Below are 15,605 nucleotides of genomic sequence, written 5' to 3'. Positions count from 1 at the left end.
CTAGTTTTTACATCTATTGTTTACATATTTTAGAATTAATAAAGATATTGAGAGTTTTTTTAAGAGTATAACTAATTCAGTCCCCCAAGTTATATTGGTAGATTTTACTTTATAAAAATTGGTATCAGAGCATTAGGTCCTTGAAGGAAAATCTTAACAGCTTAAGGACATCTATGGCGTATTTCAAGAAAGATAGTCCAAAGTTTGATGGAGTTAATTATGACAGCTAGAACTAAAATGTGAAGATGAACCTGCTATACATGGGTTTAGAATCTTGGTTTGTGACTATAAAGTCAAAAGCTTTGATTGAAGAAGACAAGCTTGAAGGATGTTAGGAAGCAAAGAAAATTATATTCATGTAGAATATCTTGCTAGAGAAGCATTTTTATTAGCTCCTCCTAAAACTGAATATGGAGAGGTAAAAACTTTAAGACTTGTTAATGAGATTTGGAATGTTTTACAAAGTACATTTGAAGGTGATAAAAATGCTAAGAAGGCTAGGTTATAGATTTGTATATTTTTATTTCAAGATGCTAAGATGTTGGAAGATGAAACTGTAAGAGGATATTTTAGGGATATCAGTTCCAGTTCACTAAGAAGACTTGTATTATCAAAAATAAGAATGTCACATTGATTGGTACTAGTACAAGAACAAGAAGTAATGTATTTTAGTTGAATCCTACTGAAATGACTTGTTTAGTTGCTAAGGTGAATGATAGTTGGTTATTGCATAAGATATTTTATCATATCAACTTTGATAACATTGTGAAAGCTAGTACTACATTTTCAATTAGAGAGTTGCCTAAGACTATGAAACCTACTAACATGATGTCCAAAGAATGTGTGTTGGCAAAAAAAAACAAAAGTTCTTTAATAAGCAAAAATTTTACTGCTTCTATGAAGTTGGAGATTGTGCACATAGATTTGAGTGGTCCTACAAAGACGAGCATTTTATGGTGAAAGGTATTTTATGATTCTTGTTGATGATCTCACTATAATGATGTGGGTTGCATTTCTTATTGAAAAATATGAATCTTTTGAGAAATTCAAGATAATTAAGAGTAGAGATAAGAAGGATTGTGGTTTAAAGATTAAATGATTGATATTTAATAGAGGAGGAGAATTTATTTTAAATGAGTTTAACCATTTCTTTGAAGATAATGGTATACAGAGACGAATTTCAGCCCTTAAGACACCTTCTCATAATGGGATAGTATAAAGGAGAAATAGATCATTGAATGAAGCAACAAGAGTAATGATGTTAGAAAATAATGTATCACATATCTTTTGGAGAGAAGTAGTAAATACAACAATATATATGTAATGTCCCCTCTTCTGAGATAAGGTTGAATACTATAACCTACAACCATTTGTCAGTACCATAGATAAAATCTATTAGAAAAACATAATGAGAATATTGAGTTAGCTATAGATTAATCTAAATACTACCCATCCTAATCCTTTGGAAGATACCCTTCTCAAATTACCTAACCCTGTGGTGAGAATTATATCTTAATTAGGTAATCATCATATGAAGAATATCTTCTTTAGGCCTCTTTGAGATCTCTAAAGATGCTACTTGGTAGAGATACCACCTCTAACTAAGTCTCTGACATATGCATATGTTTAACTACTACAATATATATTGCTCTAAGAGATTCCCTATGAATCTCTCTCTAGATTTCCATAATGGAATCTGACATTAAACTAAGAATACACTATTGTTCTTAAGTTTCTCATTAGAAACTTGACATCCATATAGATGTCCTCTACCAAGATCAAGCTTGGTCACTATAAAATCTATAGTCCTTGATCTATTATTATTTTATTGTCAATTAAAAATAATTATGGTATACCTCTGTCTAGTCTCAATTGTGAAGTTTGCTTCTCTATTGTTTGAATTTATATTCACTTCTCTTCCATTGTTGGAACTGACTTCAATCCTCCTTAGTAATTTATTATATTCTTACTAATCCCCTTGTATCACACTAATGTGGTGTTGGTTTTCTGGCCAAGTCAAATGTAATTTCTTGATCAATGATTGTTTATGTGGCTATGATGTGGTTGTAAGAATTTGGTATAGCTATGATACCATGAAAGAATTTACCTTAGGTCAAAATAATGCCAAGATCAAGAAGCACAAGACTAGCAAAATATGGACCAAATAATGTATGCTCCTAACAATATGAGAATGAATAACTGATTATCTTTCGATATCAAATTATTCAATAATTGATAATTGATGTTGTACTTATGTACAAGTACATTAGAAATGCATTTATATAAAGGCCTCTAGAATGCTTCTAGAATGACTAGGAATTAGCAAAATGATAAGCCTCACAACTAAGCACATGTCCACCAAGAGTGGATTATCCTCCATTAAGCACAAAAGTTAGTGTGATGATGAGAGGATAATATTACATAGGTGTGTCATGTAAAATTATGTTGTAGACACCATGTGTTTAATTAAGAGTGTGAACAACTGTGTTGTCTACATGACAACTTAGTTAATTATGCAAACTCTTGTGTTGTAGACACCATGTGCTAAATTAGAGTTGCTAACTCATGTGTTGTCAACAAGACAACTCATATGAGTACACACACTCCTAGGTGTCTAACCTATTAAATAATAAAATAATGCATTTATCCTAAATAAACTTAAGTAAAGTGTAATAATAATTAATTATTTACACTAAAACCCCCCCTTAAGAGTAACTTAGGGGAATGCACTTAAGCTCACAAAGCTAAATGAAAATGCATGATGGCTCCTGGCTACTAGGCCATGTTAGGTACCCATGTAAATATGCAATGCCCTACATAAAATGTTATGCAATGCAATGCAATCTCTCTGAAAATGGTGAAAGAGGGAAAACCTCATGGGATAAACCCCCTCCAAAAAGAGAGATGAAGTAGTACAACATTGCATGCAAGGATGGAGTAATCAAGACCCCCATAGTATGATATACATCATGCATATACAATCATATATCCCCCATAAGAAAAAATACATGATGGTATCCCCCATATTGAATAATCTCTTGCAAGGATATCATGAAGACAAAAAAGTATCCAATGCCTAAAAATGACATTTCTCCCTTTAGGAAGAAGATACACCAAGTATAGGTTCAAGTATACTTCCCATTATGGATAGGAAGATGGATGAGGAATCCATATGTAGTATGGTGTGGATGTTGCCTCTGAAATCTACTCATATGTTGACAAGTCCTTGATGAATGTAGATACCATGAACAAATCTGGTGGATGCTAAAAAGAAAGTGGCAAACAAGGTAGCATGTCCATGTATGGAATTGGATCAACCTCCAAAGACAATGAAGCATCTTAATAGGAAAGTATGGGAAGAGAAGCAATGTAGCCTCCCCTCAATGATGAATGCACACCCATGAAAGAAGCTCCTTGATGACTGAAGAAGCTGCACCATGAAAATTAAATGGTGTTCCTCCTTGTAGGAAGAAGTGATGTCATAGGTGTAGTAGAGATTGCTCCCCAAATAGTAGGAAGAATCCTTAGAAGATATGATGTCTAAGGAAACTAGAATACAATCTCCAAAGACTGATATGTCGCCTCTAAAGTGAAAGAGTTCTCCAACTATTGTAAAGAAATATCCACAATCAAGTTAGTCTCGAAAGAAAGCTCAAGTGGTTGAGGGTCAGAGTGTGCCCTCATAACAAGTGAAGAAGAAGTCTCCTCAATAAAGAGAAGATTGATGTCATCAATGATGTCTCCCACATCTTCAATGTATGACTCCACAAATAGCCCTACAATGTCTGGAAGCAAGTAATCCCATGAAGCTGAAGTAGGAAGACATGATATTTCGTGTTGCACTAAATCAGGAGCATCTAGACTGGAACTTGATCAGTAGAAGCAACGGGAGCATCAGGAGGTAGGATCTCAACTGGAGTTGAAGGTACCATAACCAGAGTGACTGAAGATAGAATGTATTTTTGAAATGGAGGAATTGTTGGATCTCCATATGCTTTCCAAAGTCACATCCAAATGTCATAAGGTTCAATCTCCTTTCCAATGATAGCTAAACCATCAGCATTGAGACTAAAAAAAATTACATCTAAAATTATTTTAACAGGTGTCGGATCATTAGAGGGAAGTTCTTTAGAATATAGATAAGGAAATACTTCTTTATGCTCTCTTCTTAGATGATCAATGATTAAAGCACACCATTTTTGATAGTTCCTTTTTGTCAACCTCGGTCTAACACTAAACTGACATGTGAAACAAAACTCCATGAGATCAATAAATGTATGCACCCCCCAAAATGCAAAAATAATCAATGAACCCCCCCTAATGTATGATTTGGCACTTTATACTTAGTGCAATTACAATAGGCCACTTGCCAAAATGGACAAGAGTGGACTTCTTATTTTGCTATTTACAACAATAAATATGAAGCTATATCAAACTCAACAAGTGCCAATAGGCCAAAATGAGACCAAATTATGAAAGTATTGTCTACTCATAATTACTCCAAATTGATACTAGATCTAGAAAGTAGACAAAAAAATCATGCACTCTCAAAAAAATAGCACCTGAATATGTGTCCAGATGAGCCTGAACTAAGCCTTTGAAGTTGCCAAAATCAGGATTTGTGAGTTATAGAAAAATTCAGGAACAGAGATCTCAAAACAACCTACACCAATGTGTAGATCATGAAATTCTACCCCAAAACAAAAAAAAAAATTGCTTGAAAAAAGGAGTTTGTATGAGGGAGATATCGTTATTTGAAAATCACCTCTGTAATTATTTTTCTTGAATCACCACCATCGCACCTCCAAAAATCAAATGACTCTAAATTTCACCTTAGATGTCTGATTTTGATAAAACAAAAGTCGATATGGGGGTTTTTTGACCTTCTAAATATGATGCCAATAGCTAATTTGCACCAACAAGCTCTAATCTTCACCTACAAAAAAAATCTCTCCTACTGACCTGATGGCCAAAAATAATTCAAAAAATAATGTAGATCCAAAAAAAATTGTAGAGATGCAAATAAAAAATACAAATCTAAAAATTAATTTTAGGGATAAAAAATGATCATACCAATTCTACAAATCAGGCCTTTGGGTGTCAATTTGCAAAAAAAATTCCCTCAATTTTGACTATTGCCTAGGGTAGGAAAATTTATAATTAGAATTCATCAAATCAATGCTCCAGATGCAATGGTGAGGTTCACTTTGGCTATAGACACTACCAATGACTACAGATTCATTGGATCTAAACCAGTGGCCCTCTGAGAGGTGAAGTAAGAATGGTCTCCAATGGCTATGAAATGATGATGTGTGTGAGTGAGTGAGTGTGAGAGTGCGTGTGTGCGTGTGTGCGTGTGTGCGTGCATGCGTGCGTGCGTGCATGCGTGTGTGTGTGTGTGTGTATGTGTGTGTGTGTGAACATCTTATACATGGATTCCTTTAGGAACTTAATGAAACATGTATGCATTTCTTATATAGGTAATATATTCTATGCATCATTCACAAATATATATGAGTTATGTTCATTACTTATTATAGACTATGAATAAAGTTCAAACCAGTCAAGGCACTAGTAAGACCCCCTATGAACTTTGGTTTGGACATGCATCTACTATGAAGTATTTTAGAATCTTTAGAAGTAAATTCTATATTAAGAGAGATGATGATATTGGAAAGTTTGATTCTAGATGTGATGAAGGAATGTTTCTTGGATATTCATTTAAAAGAAAAGCATATAGATATTTTAATCAGAGATCAAAGACTATTGTTGAGAGTGCTAATGTGAGAGTTAATGAAAAGTTTAGAATTCAAGAAAGGATATTGCTGATGAGGAATCTAATCAAAGAACTAACAAGAAGAATGTTGAGTAAAAATTATTTAATAAAACTGACCCTAATTTGTAGACTAAATAAAGAAAATAATAGAGAGAAGAACCTAGACCATAACCTAGAGTGGAAATCAGAATTGAACAAGTGAAACCTAATAGGAATGTGGCAAAGACTCAACTTGTTGAACATATCATTGGAAGTAAAGAAAAAAGAGTTATGACAAGGAACAAGGTATATTGAGAACTATGTTTAAGTTCTCATGAATCTAAGAATGTTGATGAAGCTTGTAAAGATGATTATTGGATAAAAGCTATAAAAGAAGAATTAGATTAGATTGAAAAGAACAAGACTTGGGAATTGATTCCTAGACGAAAAGATAGAATGTTATTGAAATTAAATGGGTATTTAGAAACAAGATGAATGAAAAAGGTGAAGTTGTAAGAAACAATGAGAGATTGGTATGTGATGGTTACTCATGGCAAAAAGGAATTGATTTTGAAAAAACTTTTGCACCTGTTGCTAGATTAGTTGCAGTAAGAATGTTTTTGACATATGCAACTAACAAGAACTTTAAATTTTTTAAAATGGATGTCAATTTATCTTTTCTAAATGAAGAACTAAAAGAAGAGATGTACATTGAATAACCTAATGGTTTTTGTTTGACAAATAAATAAAATATGGTTTGCAAATAGAAAAAGGCATTGTATGGAAAACAAACACCTAGATCCTAGTATAGAACATTGGATAAATACTTGAGAATTTTGGGATTTGTGAATGGTACTGTTGATGGTAACTTGTATCTCAGAAAGAATGATAAAGACTTACTGATTGTCGTAGTATTTATGGATAACTTTTTTTGGAGTTAATGATGAAGCAAGTGAGACATTTTCAAAAGAAATGAAGAAATAATTTGAGATGAGTATGATTGGAGAGATCAAATACATATTTGGATTGCAAATTCTACAGAACAAAGATAGCATTTTAGTATCACCAACAAAGTATCTTAAAGGTTTTCTGAAAATATTTGGATTGGAAAGTTGTAAACTTGTTGGAACACTTATGATAACTGGATACAAGTAATCTAGCAAAGATGAATCCCCTACTCTTGAACATAAAGATTACATATCTATGATTGGTGGATTGCAGTATTTGATACACGGTGGACTTGATATAATTAATGTAATTGGAATTATGACAAGATTTCAGGCAGATCCTAAAGTGACACATTATGCAATAGTAAAAATAATTTTTAGATATTTGAAAGGTACACTTGATTATGGATTATGGTATGACATATTACATGATTTCACTTTATGTGCATATGCTGATCCTAATTGGAAAAGAAGTGTAGATGACAAAAAGATTACTAATGGTGGAGTATTCCTCTTAGGAGAAATATTGGTTTCTTGGCTAAGAAAGAAACAAGATTGCATTTCATAGAGTACAGTCAAAGTAGAGTACATAGCGGCAACAAATAAATGTAATTAAATTATTTGGATGAAGTAAATATTCAAGACAATGGGATAGAGTTTGTTAAGGCTATTACCATACATTGTGATAACACAAGTACTGTAAATATGTCAAAAAATCCAGTATTAAATTAAAAGACAAAACATATATCTATTAAGTATCACTTTTTTAGAAAGAAAGTTGCAGAAAAAGAAATTAGATTGTACTATGTTAGCACAAAGGAGTAAATAGTAGATATATTCATAAAACCTTTGGTGAAGGACACATTTGAGTATTTGAGAGGTATGCTTGGGGTTATGCCCCAACTTACTATTTAGTAGTTGATGTAGAAATTTCATTAGACTAGTTGGTAGTAGAGCACTATTATTATCTGGATCGGATGCTTGATCCTTCTCCTATGGGGGAGTATTTGTGTTTTGAGTCAAGTCATCAAGAACTCTTGGTATTGATATTTAATAGTGTCTTTGGACACTAGAGCTTGAACAAATTGTCTTGGAAATGATTGAACTTTGAGAGTTGACATAATGATACCTTTGTCATTGATGTCAATAGGGGAGAGATAAGTACATGAAACACATTATACTTGATACATCCTTTGAGGGCAGATGTGTATTTGGAAGATATATTATTGATTGATGAAGAGGATTTGAGAAATATGTTGATGTATGGTGGAGATTAACACCTTCCTTATGCATGTTAGTTACTTTATGAAGAGTATGATAGAGAATGAGCTATTTGAGATATAAATGTTTGAGACTGAGATGTATAATGACATTCATGAGAAACATGAATGGGAGAACTAAGGAAAATGTGGAAGAAGTATATTTAGTATTCTTGGAACTTAAATGTTTTTCATCTATTTTTTTATTGATACAAAAGGGGCAGATTGCAATACTATATTTGGACCCATTTTGTGATGGTAGACCATCACAATTGTGACGTTTACCCATTGCCCTAGTGATAGAACCATAAATTGGCTCCCATCAAACTTTTGCTCTTGCAAATTGCGATCGAGAGGGCATCCATCTTAATGGAGATGGAAGACATAGTCATAAATTGGAAGAAGGGAGGGATAAGAGTTCATGTTCATGACGTTGAAGTTGTGATAGTATGTCATCATAATTATGATAGTTCAAACTTCTAGTCAACTATCACAATTATGACATGTATGTGACAGTTGTGTTGTACAAGTGATGATTATTCATCAGATATTGTCATCATAGTTATGAGGCTATTGTGATAGATGTGTTGTGCAAGGGATGGATAGCCATTGAAACTAACAGTTACAATTGCAACAACTAGTCAAATTATTCAAAAAATTGCTTTTATGCCATTGCAAGACCAATGGATAGCCATGACACCAACAGTTGCTTATTTTTAGATCATAGTTACTGCATGGGAAAGCTTGTGTATCATGCTTTAAGGTTCAATTCTATAATATGGGTTCCTATCCATGTCCTAGTCCTTCTTGATGTTTAAGTGGTTAATTTGCACACATCTCCACCTTTGTAATTACTTGGATCAAGTAGTTGCACATGGAAGAATATAGTTACCACACAACATGTTGCATGCTAAGTATAGTTTCCTTTAATGTTGTTTATGGTTTATTTTCATGATGCCACTTCATATTCGGATCTTTTCTTTATGGATTGTAGAGTCTTAAGAGTAAAGCATGTGACACAACATAGTACGGATATCTTGAAGACTTAGAAAAACTTGCAGTGTACTTAAACCCAACAAAAGCTATATGTTGATAGGCAATTAGCAAACATAGTTTTTAAGGTTGTTGACATGGTTTTCTTGAGATTGCACTCCATTTAATATCTTCCATTAAATGGAATCAGTCTAAGTACCCAAAGCTACGATTTAATGGACCCTATGATGTATAAAGGAAGAGATTGGTGAGGTAACTTATGAGTTTGAACTTCTAGCTAGTAGCAGAATTCATAATATTCTACATGTTTTCTATTTTAAATTTTCTCTGGATTATTTCATTTTACAAGAGGAATAAAGAGGTTTGTTTGAAAGTTGAAACCTAGCTAGATATAGGCATGACTCAAATCTGGTCTAGATTTGGAATCCTTTTGAATTGTCCAATGTTTCCAAAAATTTGTATGGGTTATTTTGGGCAATTGTGATGGCTAGTTTGCATTAATTTCAAATTACATCAATTATTTCCATACTTGGAGGTACTGGAAATAGTGAAAAGGATATGTGTTAACTATTAGTAGTTCTGTTTGTTGTAGTAATAGTATGTTGATGGAGATTTGGATGGGGATGTTATTAATTTCTCATTCTCAGTAGTTTGGCTTGAAACTTTAAAAGTAGCAAAATGTATACAGGATGTGAGTTATCTTTGTGAGATTCAGAGACATGTCATTTTCCCTTTTTTTGGGCCCTAGATGAGCTTGGATGCGCACCCTATGATGCATTTCCTGAGTGCATCTAGGGGGCATCTGCCTTCACATCCGCCTTCACATCATACTTCTAGGGAGTTCATCGGTAACTAAGTCAAATATGTATCCTACTAAGGTTTCAAAAATCATCCTAGTAAAACTACACTTGGAAACGTCCATTCAGAAAACCTTCTAAGATGAGTTTTAATCTCTTTCAAACCCTACTTATATGTGAATATTTGTGTAATTTGAATATTTTGGACAAAGATCTACTGAAGTTTATTTTAGGATTCTTGTGTATGACCAAAAAGTATGATGATGAAGGTATAGTTTACATGCTTCTAAATTGTTTGTTTTCATACTACAGCTACCAAGACTCTAAACAAAGGAATTGTAGAGTTCATTATTATGGCAGCTGACACTGAGCCTCTTAAGATCCTTCTCCATCTACCATTGCTAGTTTAGGATAAGGTACCTAAATTATTATATAAAAATAATTTTAATATATATTAAGGTTATGATATTTGAATTCTATAGTTGGTTACTGAGACATCCATCTGAAAATTTAGTCATTTTGAACTTTACCTATGTGGAAACTATTTTTTAACTGGATATATTTTCTACATGAAATGTGTCTTGTACATCTTGTAGAATGTTCCATATGTGTTTGAACCATCAAAATAGGCATTGGGTCATGCATGTGGAGTTACTCACCCTGTCATTGCTTATTCTGTGACAACTAATGAAGGAAGTCAATTAAAGTCACAAATCCAATAGCTTAAGGTAAGGCTGATATTTTTCTAATATAATTGAACTGAATGATTTGACATATTTCAATTATCTTAAAACATATGAATATTGGGGAGGGAATCTTTGAGAAATAATAATAGTTATTAATACCATGTTTCAAACTTTTACAATTGGCATTTTCATTGTGGAAATTAGTTTAGTTTCTTTTTGTTCTTTCTTCTAACAAATTATTCCCCATTTGTAGGATGCCATCAAGAAGCTTCTTATTTAAAGTAGTTTTATACAAGATCAATAATAGTACTCTTGCTTATTTTAAGATTACCCCCTATTAGTGCTAATAACATGGCCCAAAGGGTAAGGATTGGCTAATGGAAATGTGACTTGTCCATTGAGAATATCGGTAGTGGCTATGGAGATTTTACTATGATTGTGGAGAATTGTGTTAACCTCATAATGGTTTTTTATACTTGAGTGCCAACACACATAACCACTTTCTATATTGGATCCGAGTACACCATGTATGCTGAGCCACAACACGAGTCGAGTCAGGAAAGACTTCAGGTTCTGAGTGATATTCAAGTGCCGAGTAGCCTTCAGGTGCTCAGTGAAGATCAGGTGCCAAGTGAAGTTCAAATTCTGAATGACTTTAGGTGTCGAGTATGATACAAGTGCCAAGTCATATTTAAGTTTTGAGTCACAGATGATGCCGAGCAATACAGAAATGCAACAGGATCCGAGTAAGCCAGTTTGTTATTAATGTCGAGCATCTGTAATGAGCAAGTGTCGAGTAACACAGAATGTACATATGAGTTTGTAACTTCATTGATTCATATGTAAACTATTTTCATGACCAACATATGACGAATCTCGAAGGATTAAATGATAAGATCGAATATTTTGTATTTCCTATGCAATCTACATGCAACCAATAAGAAAAATGGAGAAGGCATGCAACCAATAAGAAAAGTGCAAGGAATGAGCCGGAAGCAAAGATTCAATATGGACCGTAGATCCATACCTAACCCTAATTCTTTGAATGTCTTTATAAGGAAGATGAAATCTCATTAAAAAAAGTAGTGGATGTACAAGGGTGTGGAAGGAAAATTATTTCAGAGTAAAGAGTATCAGATCTCAGAGGATCAAGATCAGAGAAAGCAGATCAAGTGCCTGTATTCAGAAAATGAAGGATTGTAAACTATCAGGTTTATTGTACCTAATACTCTCTAGCAATTGTATTAGAATGAAAACCCTATGGTGATAGGTTAGCTTAATAGCTATTTTGTAGATCCTTTAAATAGGTGATTAAATCCTTTAACAGGGTGACACTTCATGTAAAGTGTTTGTAAATCCTTTAACCAGGTCACTATTGATACAGTGTAAAGCCTTTAATAGGGTAGATCATCAGAAGTGGTCAAACATTATTACTGTAGTGATTTTGTGGGTATCATCCCCACCCCAATTTTACCTTCTTATTTTTGGAGGGTTTATGGTTTACCAAAATCTCAAGTGTTATGTGGTGATGCTTATGTTTTTCTCATAATTGTTTGTATGTTTACATACATGCAATCTACTTTCAGTTAAAAATTTTTAATGGTCAAAATACAGTACTTCTGATTCACACCCCCCCCCCCCACCCTCAGAAGAATTCTTCCTATTTGAATATTCCAACAATTGGTATCAGAGCAAGGTTCTCACAAGAAGAAGTCTAACAACTTGGAGAAAAAGATCTAAAGATGGAAGTCTTCAAACTTGGGAAGATTATTGACAATCAAGTGATTGATGTGCAATTGGCTCTACACAAAGTAGAGGAAGCAAGGGAGGAATTGAGAAAATCCTTCAAGAGAAGGAAGGATATAGCCATAGCTGAAAATGATATAAACTACAAGGAGATTGATACCACAAAACTGTGTACCAATAGAGACACTAAAGAGTTTGATGGAGGAATAGCAGAACTGATGGAGAAAAACAAAGTTCAAGCAGATGAAATAAGATCTCTCAAGATGGAACATGAATCTCAGGCAATAATGTTATGTGAAATCACTGAACAAAAGAAAAGAGTAGTTGAGGACAAAGTCATGATGGAAAATGACAAAAGAAATCTTGCAAATAGACTTGAAGAAAAATGTACTGAATTATCAAGGATCTCAAACATGCAGATGGATACACTTGCCCAAATATTGAATCTTCATCATGAACTCAACATAAAAGATATTGAGATCTCTACTTTGAAGGTGTAGAATGAACAACTGTAGAATGAATTAAACAGAGAAAAAGAGGTAGCAGAGAATCTCAACAAGTCAAGTGAAGCCATCAAGTATTTTGAATAGTTGCTGAAATCCCCAAGATCCGCCCATGATACATCAGGACTTGGATACAACAGCACTAAAGTTGGAGAATCATCAAAGAGTGTTGAGCAAAAAGATGACACAGGTAAGAATTCAAAACTCACTTGTCATTAATGTAATAAGAAGGGGCATACTGATAATGTTTGCAGGAGTAGGAGATTCAATCAGCCAAATACACCCAAGAGCAAGAGTTACTGTCACAAGTGCAACATGCAAGGACATATGACACAAGATTGCAGATCCAATGTCACAAGGACTCAAAGATTTGATGGACATTGTCATAATTGCAAGAAGTATGGACATAGAGCATTTGAATGCAGATCAAAGCCTATGTGGACATCAAATCAACCAGCAAAATCAAAAGGAAATGAAAATCACTATCATTGGGATTACAACACCAGGTATAGCTATCATTATTGTCAGGAATATGGACATATACCACAGAACTACATAAGAACACATTTCAAAGGGAACTATAAAAGATGGTTGAATCAAACCACATGTTTCAGTTGTTTGAAAACTGGTCATACCAGCAAAAACTGTCCTACAAGGTCAAAGGCACCCAAGACTAAAGAAAATAAGGGTAAAGAAAAGATTGATGTTGAAAAGAGAAGGGGGCAAATGAATAAGACTTGGAAAAAGAAAGATGAGTGCAACACATCAAGTGGAGGGATCACTTCACCCAATGGGTCAAGTGATCACACTTCATCAAACTAAGCATGAAAAGTATATGGGACTGATATACAAAGTTATATCACACATCAGTCCCAAGACAAAGAAGCAATGCAAAGTATAAATTTGCATGAGACAAGATGTCAAGACAAAATCTAAATGATGTTGTCGAGCTATCTTTGGATGTTGAGTTAAACTCCAACACATGTCGAGTTCCTAACAGCGACTGAGTTGGTTAACTCCAATGCAAGCCGAGTAAAGTGAAAATGTAGTGCAAGCCGAGTAATGTTAAAATCCTTTAGAAGCCGAGTTGGCAGTTAAGCATTTAATGCGATGAAAATAGGGTATATTATCACGATTCCAATTAATTTTCCTCATCGCGATCAAGAAGCAAAGAAAGAGAGCAAAGTGACTTCATAGAAGAGAATCCAACATTTGAAGCAGATTGCAACATCTCTCAATGTGTTTTCATCGATCTTGAGGTATTTTCATTTGTGTTGAGTATGTAGTTTCATATTTTGTAAAAAGGAAACCCTAGTTTGCATAAATGGCATCAAGTTCCAAGAAAACCGAGGAAAAAGAGTCGTTTGAAGTTTAGTTAGTGTCCAATGAGGTCAAGCAACCTTATTTTCGTCCAATTCCTGAAGTTGCATACCAAAATGACCCAGTCGGAGCTCTCTCCCAGATACCCCCAAAAATTGTAATGGTTCAAGACGTGAGAAGATGCTACAATTGTAAGATAGGAGCCCTAGGAGAAATGGAGATAAGGTAAGCCTATGAGAAATTGTGCGTGGATGGAGTCTTAAAAGATGAATTCAAAATTGTTGAAAGAAAGGGTTTGACCCGAGTTTTGAGCTTTCCCACCGTATTCAAGATAGAATGGGTTAAACTTGTGTTAAGAAAAAATCATGATGGAAGTCTATGGTTGGAAGATATTCCCATCAAATTAACCAAAGGAATCATACATAGGGTAATTGGGTACCCTACCCTAGATCGGTTCAAAACCTTGAGAAGTGAATCAAAGGAGGTTATTGAAAAGAACACTGGTGCTCAGTGGAATAAGAGAGGAATGACAATTCACAACATTCAGGATCCTCTAGTTGAGTTTATTGTTAGAGTCATTGCCCATAAGTTCTGTCAATCTAGTAGACTCAACAGTGTGCCATGTATTGCAGTAGATGTAGGTTATAAACTGGTGAAAAAAGGATCATACTTATGATCTTGCTAAACTACAACTATAGCAGATAAATGAAAACCTAACTGCAATAAGAAGGACAAAGGGTGCTCAATGTAAATTTGGAGCAATTTTGGTTTGTATATTCTTTTATGTTTAGAATGAATTTCCTTCTTTTGGCAAAGTGACATGGAGGAGTGATAAGACTATCATATCCCAAATAAATGAGTATACAGAACAAATGGGAGAAAATTTTGATACTCTAATGACAAGCTACTTTGAGGATTTCAAGAAATCCATGAAGCAAAGGGTGAGAATACCAGTTTCTTTAGTAGAAAAACATATTAATGATATATGTTTCTTAGTTGATATTGACTTCACCTACATTCAAGCTGCAATTCCAAGGGTGAGATGGCTAAGGCCATTTGGTTATGAAATCAATGTTGATGAAGCATCTGTAGCAATAACTGCATTATTGGCAGAAGAAATAGATAAAAGTGCTCCACACTTTGGCACGTATGATGTGGTAAGATCAAAGATAAATATGGAGTTAAAGAATGCCTCCACATTAAAGAAGAAAGACAAATTGTTTAAGAAGATTAAGAAGAAATTTGGTGAAGGAATTGAGGTTGAAGCAGAAGAAGAAGATGATGACAATGATGATGGTGAAGATGAACAAGAACAAGGCCGAATGGAATTAACTCAAGGCCTAGGTGAAGACAAGGAGGAAGGTGCAGAGGAAGAAGAAGCCAAGGAAGCACCAACTAGAGTTGAGTCAAAGAAAAGAAAGGCAACAGAACAGCCTCCAACTCAGCCAAAATAAAGAAATTTGCCATGCCATCACCTCAAAAGCCAATAACCTAAGCTACAACAAGGGCCTCCATAAAAAAAGGCTAAAGAGGAAGCTACAAAGAAGAAACCAATCAAGGAAACATAGGAAGAGGCGAGGAAAAGAAGAAGATATGTGG

The sequence above is a fragment of the Cupressus sempervirens genome, chromosome 5, assembly GCF_028749045.1.
Source record: "Cupressus sempervirens isolate cs-2001-9-10 chromosome 5, ASM2874904v1, whole genome shotgun sequence".
NCBI classification, from domain to species: domain Eukaryota; kingdom Viridiplantae; phylum Streptophyta; class Pinopsida; order Cupressales; family Cupressaceae; genus Cupressus; species Cupressus sempervirens.
The sequence above is the reverse complement of the archived record's forward strand: the minus strand, read 5'-3'. Positions refer to the sequence as shown.